Genomic DNA, 8,830 nt, shown 5'->3' with positions numbered 1-8,830 from the left:
CAGAGGGAGGCCCGCGTACCACAAAAAAAAAAAAAAAAAAAAAAAAAAAAAAAAAATGTCTCCAAGAAAGCGACAGAAATCCTTTCAGAATGTGATGCTGGTTTGGGTGGGAAAATGATAACCTGAGTTTGAGGGAGTGGTGAGAAATATACACACAGCAATGCCCAGATCAGTAAGGAGACCGCAGAAAATACAGATCTGGAATTTGGGGTGGCAGTTAGGACAGGTATTTCTGATTTTAATGTCACTGGCATAGAAGTAGTATTTGCAGCAAGGAGAACAAAACTCGAAATCAATTAGGAACGCAGCATGACTATCCTTTTATTAAGTATCAAGGTGGAATGGGAGTGGAAAAATGCTACACAAGGGCAGAGACAGCAGGATGGGGCAGTAAGAAAGTCCCTGTTTGTCCCAGCCGACCAACAAGACACTGGCTGGTCTGAGCAGCTACAGTTAGGACCTCAAGTAAATTACTTAACTCTCTTATAATTGGGAATTAACTTAATTGATGCCTTAATTTACTGTGGGTATTAAATGAAACATATGTAAAATTGCTTTAAATTTTAAAACCTACAACCACAATGTAAATCAAATTCCAACTGCAGACTTAATGGAAAAATGCCCCATTGGCATCACACCTACATTCTCTGCTGTGATTTTCTTTCTTTCCAGGTATACTTACAGTCTTCCTACAGTGGTCCTGCACCTTCTCATCTCTGATCTCACCTCCCATCTCATATCTTGATTTCCTTCTCAACTGTAACTTCCTTTTTCTAGTTCTACACTCTATTTTACCTACATTCCAATGGCTTCACTCTGCCCTCGGCCAGACTCACACTTCTGCCTCCAGAAAAGATAGAGGTGAGATCTGAGTGCAACTTAACCGTGTTTTTATTTAATTACACCAATATCTAATTTGCAATAACTATATTCTGGATAAAGTTACTAAGGATGTTTCCAGGTTCAAGAATCTGATCTGTCAGATTTTGAGTGTGTGTGTGTGTGTGTGTGTGTGTGTGTGTGTGTGTGATTTTCTGAATGCTAATTCTCATTTTATAGACGTGTCCCTAAATACTTCTCTCACAATGCATAAATGAAGTTGAATGCCTTTTGGTTAATTTTTAGTGTCTCAGGCATTTTTGTAACCTCCAGGAGAACTGGAAATAGCCCATAAAATTCTTACTCTAAGACAGCATGGTATCCAGGGAAACAGTGCCACAAGCTTTGGAACCACCAAGAGCTGGATTCAGAACCCAACCCAGCCCAGACCACTTAAAAGCAGCAAAAAATTGAGCATGTTATATAACCTCTGCAGGACTTGATTTGTGAAGACATAGGAAGCAATGGTTTCTACCTTATAAAATTACTCTGCGGATTCAGTGAGCTATCGCAGGCAAGCACTATCACCCAGTGCTTGGTATAAAGTAGGTGCTTAATAAATATCGGTTGAACAAATGAATGTCATCATCCTTCCCAATCATCCCATCAGAAAGCCTAACAGAGCGCTAAAGGCACTGAAATGTCCATCAGACTGGAGGGGGCCTTAATGAAGTCTGGTTTAGCAGCAGCTTAATAAAAACTTGTCAATTTATTGGTCGCAACAAGTGATTTCTAAAGGTTAACATATCCTTTTTTAAAAACTCCATTATCATTTGGAATAAAGATAAATGTTTGATATGATTTTATACTTTAATTTCTTGAGCCATAGAATAGTTCAAGTATCTCAGGGATTTAATCTACTTTTTAATATCAGAAAGTATTTATGACTTTATTTTTATTTTTATTTATTTATTTTTGGCTGTGTTTGGTCTTCGTTGCTGCACGCGGGCTTTCTCTAGTTGTGGCAAGTGGGGGCTGCTCTTCGGTGTGGTGCGCAGACTTCTCATTGCGGTGGCTTCTCTTGTTGTGGAGCACGGGCTCTAGGCGCATGGGCTTCAGTAGTTTTGGCACACGGGCTCAGCAGTTGTGGCTCGTGGGCCCCAGAGCGCAGGCTCAGTAGTTGCGGTGCACGGGCTTAGCTGCTCCACGGCATGTGGGATCTTTCTAGACCAGGAATCGAACCCCGTGTCCCCTGCATTGGCAGGCGGATTCTCAACCACTGCACCACCAGGGAAGCCCCATGACTTTAAAATAACAATGAAAAACCTACCTTTGCATGGTTCCTATGATGCTACACTGAAAATTCAACTTTCTTTCATTGTGAATTTTCTACTCTTTTTTTTTTACTCTCTTTCTACTCTCATTTTCTCATTTTTGTACTCTCATTTTCTACTCTCATTTCTGACTGACTAGTTAGATAACTCTATAAGACTAGGAACCATACCCTTTTAATGTAAACTTTGATTATTTTTCTTTATTTACTTGCCTGACCTCTGGAAACAAAGATGGGAAAGGAATTATTTCCCTCTCCCAACTCAGCTCTTTCAAAAGCTGATATGGAAAGTTTTCAGCCTGTCCCTTAGAGGGTAAATACTGCAAATTCTAGAAAATGCTACTGTAGATAAGCTTTGATTCAAAATTTCTGGAGAAAACTTTTTCTTTAAAATTTTGGGGTTTTTCCTGCTTTTTTTTTTTTTTAACCTTTCTCTAATCTAGAGTGTATCTTACCCTTTGGGATTTTTTCAAATATAAAAACTCTTGCTAAGTCGATCAATACGCCTGAAGAGCAGTAATTAAAAATATACTCAAGCTTCTAGTGGTTTTGTAGTAATCACCTAAGTATCTAGAGGGGATCTAACATTCCAGAAGCTTCATTCCTATTCTGGGTGTTAGTCCTTGAGCCTTCAGATCAGATAATCAGTGACTCTGATGTATCCTAACCATGAAAGAATCTTTCTATTTGAGTGCTATTGGATAGTTAATAAAGAACACTAAAGCAAAGTTTAAAGTTAAAATTTCAGTACATGGTACCAGTTAAAAAATTAATAAAGCTCCTACTATGAGATTCCACTTTGCTATTACAACCATTTGAGATTTTATTAGATTCCTAAAATCAGATAGCCCTCAACATACAATGGTTAACACACTAGTTGAATTTCACTTTCCAAACCTTGCTGAACATCAATTTCCAAATCTATAAAATGGGGATAATGATTCAAGTCCATGGGTTTGTTGTAAGGGTGAAACACAAGCCTATCACAGGCTCACGTGGTGCAGTGCCTAGCACCCAGTAGGTTCTCTTCCCTTTTCCATTCTGTTTATACATATCTGTACAAAATCATACAAGATTAACTGAAATGGAGTTTTATAAAAGCAGACCTAGTTTAATCTATATTTTTGTGCAGATATTGACTGTATAGGCATAATACAAATTGGATAGCAGCACTATTCATAATAGCCAAGAGGTGGAAACAACCTAAATGTCCATCAACAGATGAATGGATAAAGAAGATGTGGTACGTTTATACAATGGAATACTACTCAACCATAAAAAAGAAAAAATAATGCCATTTGCAACAATGTGGATGCAACTAGAGATTATCATACTAAGTGAAGTAAGTCAGAAAGAGAAAGACAGGGACTTCCCTAGTGGCGCAGTGGCTAAGAATCCCCCTGCCAATGCAGGAGACATGGGTTCTATCCCTGGTCCGGGAAGATCCCACATGCCGCGGAGCAACTAAGCCTGTGCGCCACAACTACTGAGCCTGCGCACCACAACTACTGAAGCCCATGCACCTAGAGCCCGTCTCTTGAGCTTCGCAACAAGAGAAGCCACCGCAATGAGAAGCCCGTGCACTGCAATGAAGAGTAGCCCCCGACTCGCCGCAACTAGAGAAAGCCCACGTGCAGCAACGAAGACCCAACACAGCCAAAAATAAATAAATTTTTTAAAAAAAGAAAGACAAATAGCATATGATATCACTTATATGTGGCATCTTAAAGTATGACACAAATGAACTTATCTATGAAACAGAATCAGGGACATAGAGAATAGACTGGTGGTTGCCAAGGGGGTGGTGGATTGGTGAGGGTGGGACTGGGAGTTTGGGATTAGCAGATGCAAACTGGTATATATAGAATGGATAAACAGCAAGGTCCTACTGTATAGCACAGTAAACTATATTCAGTATCCTGTGATAAACCATAATGGAAAAGAATATGAAAAAGAATGCATATACATGTATAACTGAGTCGCTTTTCTGTACAGCAGTAAGTAACAAAACACTGTAAATCAACTATACTTCAATTTTTAAAAACTGGGTATAGGCTGGGAAAGTGAATAGCTGGTAATCTTAAAGAGGATTGTAATAGATACTATTTTTCACATAAGACTTTATTTGAGAGAGAAACTTTGATATACTGACTAAGCATCATAGGGATTTATCAACCTCAAATGGGTACTCATTATTGCTCTAAAATCTTACTATGCCCAAAAGTCTCAATCCTATGCTTCCCAATTATTATTCCATAACTTCTATAATATAATCACACCCCGACTTCTCTTCCTCACCCTTAGCTGATGAATTTCAAAGGCAAGTAGAAACCATCAGGAGGGAGCTCTCTCATCTTCCAGCCAGTCAATCTTGACCATCCTCTTCTTCCCCTGTTACAGGAAAGGAGTAGAGTCTTTCAAAAGTCAGTATCTCAGCATGTGCCCTACATCTCCATTCCTTCCTGAGTGTAACATTTTTCCTTTCTACTGGATTAATTTCCAGAGTAGTTAACTTTGCTCTAATATCTTCCATCCAAGACAACACAAACCCAAACAAAAAACATTATACCATCCCTTTCCAGCTACTGCCCTGTCTCTCTACACCCTCTACCCAGCCAAGCTTCATAAAGAAGTTGTCATCTTCTTCACCTCCCATTTACTCTTTAACACACTAAATCTGGATTCCACTTTCAACATAGGATAAAAACTGCTCTGGAGCCCATAACTAGTAATTTCTGTATTCTGTATACAGAATGCTGTTCTGTAACCAGCAACAGCCAATGGAAACTTTTCAGTCTTTGACTTCTCAACGGCATTTGACAAAACTAACCACTCCTCCTTGAGACACTGTCTTCACTGATTTTCCAGACACCACACTGTCCTGGTTTTCTGTCTCCTCCTTGGAGGTTCCTTCTCAGTCTTCTTTGCCAGCTAGCCTCCTTTTCTACCCAACCTCTCTCTTTTTTCCTATTCATTGATTTTTATTTTACTTTATTACTTTATGTTATGTTATGCTTTATTAAGGTATAATTGACAAATATCTACCCAGCCTCTTAAGGCAGAAGGTATTTAGAGTTATTTAGGTATTTAGGTATTTCTGCACTCTCTTTGCATACTTTCATGACTTGGCTTCAGAAAATATTTACATCTGGAATGATCACGTATCTATATTTGCATTCCAAACCAGTCTTTGAGCTCCAGACTCCTACATCTGCACATCTAACTTTTCCACTAGAACATTTTATAGGCACCCCAAAATATGGCCAAACCAATCTCTTGACATTCCCCCCAAACCCATTTGAACTCTTCCCTCCTCAGGGGTTTTCCTCCAACTGAACACAATTTTCCACCACTTCACCTGGCTAATGCCTACTTATCCTTTAGGTTTCCTCTTAAAATGTCACTCCTTTAAAACTAAGGCCCTCTGAAACGCTCTTAACTAAATCAGACTATCTTATAGCACCCTACATATCCCTTCAGAACACATATGATTATTTATAATGACTTATCTATTTGTGATCTTTTTGTTCAACTCTGATTTCTCCTTCTCTTGCTAGGTTAGGTGCACCTGATCAATTCCCTCACCTCCTCAAATCTGCTCAAAGTTTATCTTCTCAATGAGGCCTTCCCTGACCTCCTATATAGAATTTCAACCCTGCACTCATATCCTCCTTACTTTGCTCCCACCCCAACACTTACATACTACTAGTATTCCATATAATCTGCTTACTTACATTTATTAAAGTTTGTTTTCTCCCTACTCTAGAATGTAACCTCCATAAAGATTTCTTGTCTCTTTTGTTCACTGATATGTTCCACATACCTAGCACATGATAGGAACTCAATAAATACCTGTTGAATGAATGACGGGTTGTGTCTGCTTTGCTCCACACTGTATTCCACACTAATCAATTTCTGTGGTATTAAAGTTCAAGTAATATAAAACCTAAGATGAAAAACGGAGCACCACACCATTAACACAGTGCGATCTTGTACTTTGTGAATGAATGAATGTTGACTGAATGCTTTCAAATGAAAAAGGTATATTTAATTTGGAATCTAGAAAGTGGCCCGCATCTTTGTTATTGTTTTTTTGTTTGTTTGCTTTCTTCTAAGCACACAGTTAATCCCATCCTTTGTTCTCTTTCTTCATATCTAAGAAGTTTTAAGAGATAATAATGTGAAGTGGAAGTTACATGAGAGGACAGACATGTTCCCTGGTGTCAACTGATGTCTAGCCCCTTCCTAGTACTTAGCAGGAGCCGAAGAAATAATTTAGTTATGAATAACCAACCTATTCAATGAATCTGTGCCATCAAGGGAAGGTTAGTCAGCAACAGGAGTAGTGGAAGAAACTGGAGATGTGGAATCATCAAGGGGGTGAGCTCTATTCCTGGCTCTACCAACTGACAAAATCCGGCAACTTCCCCGGAACTGTTTCTTCATCTGGTAAGAGACTAGATGAGACTAGATAATCCAATTCACCTAAAGCAGTCTACTAAAATGCAAGCTCCTAGGGAATTCCTTGGCGGTCCAGTGGTTAGGGCTCCAGGCTTCCACTATAGGGAGCACTGGTTCAATCCCTGGTTGCAAGCCACGCGGCTGGAAAAAGAAAGTAAGCTCCTGGAGGCCAAAGATTGCATTGCTTGTTCACTGATGGGAAAACAAGGCCTTGAGGGATACAGCAGGCCCTCAAGGAATTTGTGGAACTACCTAAAAATTCCCTTCTACTGCTAACATTTTAAGGAAAAAAATAACTCTGAGGTATCCTAAAGAAATCGTTCTTTTTCTAGAGAAAACCATATCCAGATTGTCATCCTCTTAGAAATACCCTAGTGCGTGGTGAAAAGAGAATAAATGACTGTTTCCTCCTGGTGAGTTGGTTACAGGCATTTACCAGTTTTACATTTTCACTATGACCACTTGGGTTCTTTAGTCATATATATATATATATATATATATATATATATATATATATAATCCTATTTATACACTTAGAACTTGATTTGAAACCTTTATCTCGGGGTGCAAGAACACCGAACTCCTGAGGAACTATGTACTTACACTGTACAACTTCCTACTGGTTCCAGTCTTGTTTGGAGGTCCTTCCCAGTCGTTATGTAGTTTCCGAGGCAGAGTGACCTCTTCCCATTTCCCAACCCCTTCCTTCCTCACCCATCCTCCGCCTTCACCCGCCTCGCGCATTCGCGGCTTCCCCCCGGCTGGCCCGACGCCGGGAGAGTTTGAGGAGAGGTTGACCCAGCGCCCCCGCCCCCGCTCCCCACCCCCCCCCCGGCAGAGCCCCGCAAACCGCCTCCCCCCGCCAGTTACTGGGGACTGTCGGCTTTCCAACCTACGCTAAAAATGCGCTCTCTTATCGAAAGAAAACTAACCTTACTACCCTAAACTAGGGACCGCTCGTGGGTAGTCAATCTGTTTACACTTGTTTTCTAGTCCCGGAGGAGCTGAGGGAATTGATTGGCTCCGTCGACCTCGCGACGTCCACGCCCCGCCGGGACTCCGCCCCCTCGCGCGGCCATCTGCTTCGCTGTCTGTCTCCCTGTCTCTCGCTCTGCGTCTCTTTCCCTTCCACCACCTCCCTGTCCACCCCCCGTCGGCTCCGCCCCTTCCCCCTCCCCCCCGCCTGGGGCTCCGAATCTTTCCTGGCCGTTGCCAAGGAGACAAGCCGATACCAGGCAAATAGGCATTCGAGAAAGAAAAAGACGGGAAAGCTACACCGCAGCCTGGTAACAAAGGAGCAATAAAAGCAGCCCCCAAATGGAGGGCTAAGAACACGTCAGGAGAAAATCCAAAAGCGAGCTAGCAATCACCCCAAGTTTAACCGGGAGGGGGATGCAAAGGAAGGGGCATGATTCACGTTGGGGGTAGGGGGAAATCAACAGCTTAAAAGAGCTTTTGAGAATCGCCTGGATGGTGGTTTTGGATCAGCCCAGTTGGCTTTTCAAGTTGGAACGACGCTAATACAAGGGATTCGTAACCATCGCGGCGGCTGGGGTCTTGGGCCAGGCCAGCGGGCTCCCTTAGGGTGATAACAAGTTTGGCAAGATACACTTCTACGGAAACGTCTTAACGTCGGCTCTGGGGAATATGACTTCGTGATTGAATAATGACGCATCTGAAGAAGTGGACAGTGAGAAGACGAAGCTTCATGTAACGATCTGCAGCTTGGTGATTTTCAAAGCAGTACTTGAACAAAGAGTTACTGGCTTGAATCAACCATCTTTTTCACTCAGAGTGTGACCCATTTCCCTACAATGAGCAGGAAAATAAAACTTTGAGAATTCAGAGCCAGCACCGGGAGAAGTGAACCGTTCCTCCGACTGCTTCTCACCTCCATAAGCTAAAGATTATTCATTTGAGGATCACTAAATGTAAACGAGAAAAAGTAGTCTGATTTGGACACGAGTGAAAACTTTGGGAGCAAAAATGTAGGTGGTAGGAGAATGCTTATAAGGGTGTATCCTTGATTTTTGCCTCTCCCCCCTCCCCCTCCATTCTTTAAATCAGTGCGCTGTCTTTCATGCACAAGTAGCGTCTGGTACCTTCGGTGACAAGGGGTGCAGATGGAGGTACCGTGGGTTCCCTTATAGAAGCCTTTTCTCTAACCCAAGTTAGACTTGGAGCGTTCAGGGATGTTCTTGCTATCTCTCAACATGT

General features: G+C 41.5%; 1 long non-coding RNA gene across 2 annotated transcripts in view; it reads right to left on the bottom strand.

The window, feature by feature from the left end:
• The window catches only part of LOC114486969 (uncharacterized), a 51,868-nt gene extending 44,579 nt beyond the window's left edge, over positions 1 to 7,289 (bottom strand). For both annotated transcript variants that reach the window (XR_008618308.1, XR_003681481.1), the window contains exons 1-2: positions 7,217 to 7,289; positions 4,451 to 4,543 (exon numbers count right to left, since the gene is read on the bottom strand). This is a non-coding gene — a long non-coding RNA (uncharacterized lncRNA). The remainder of the gene's footprint in view (positions 1 to 4,450; positions 4,544 to 7,216) is intronic.
• Between the last annotated feature and the right edge of the window lie 1,541 nt (positions 7,290 to 8,830).

The sequence above is a fragment of the Physeter macrocephalus genome, chromosome 10, assembly GCF_002837175.3.
Source record: "Physeter macrocephalus isolate SW-GA chromosome 10, ASM283717v5, whole genome shotgun sequence".
Classification (NCBI taxonomy): domain Eukaryota; kingdom Metazoa; phylum Chordata; class Mammalia; order Artiodactyla; family Physeteridae; genus Physeter; species Physeter macrocephalus.
This window is presented reverse-complemented; position numbering and strand designations above follow the sequence as displayed.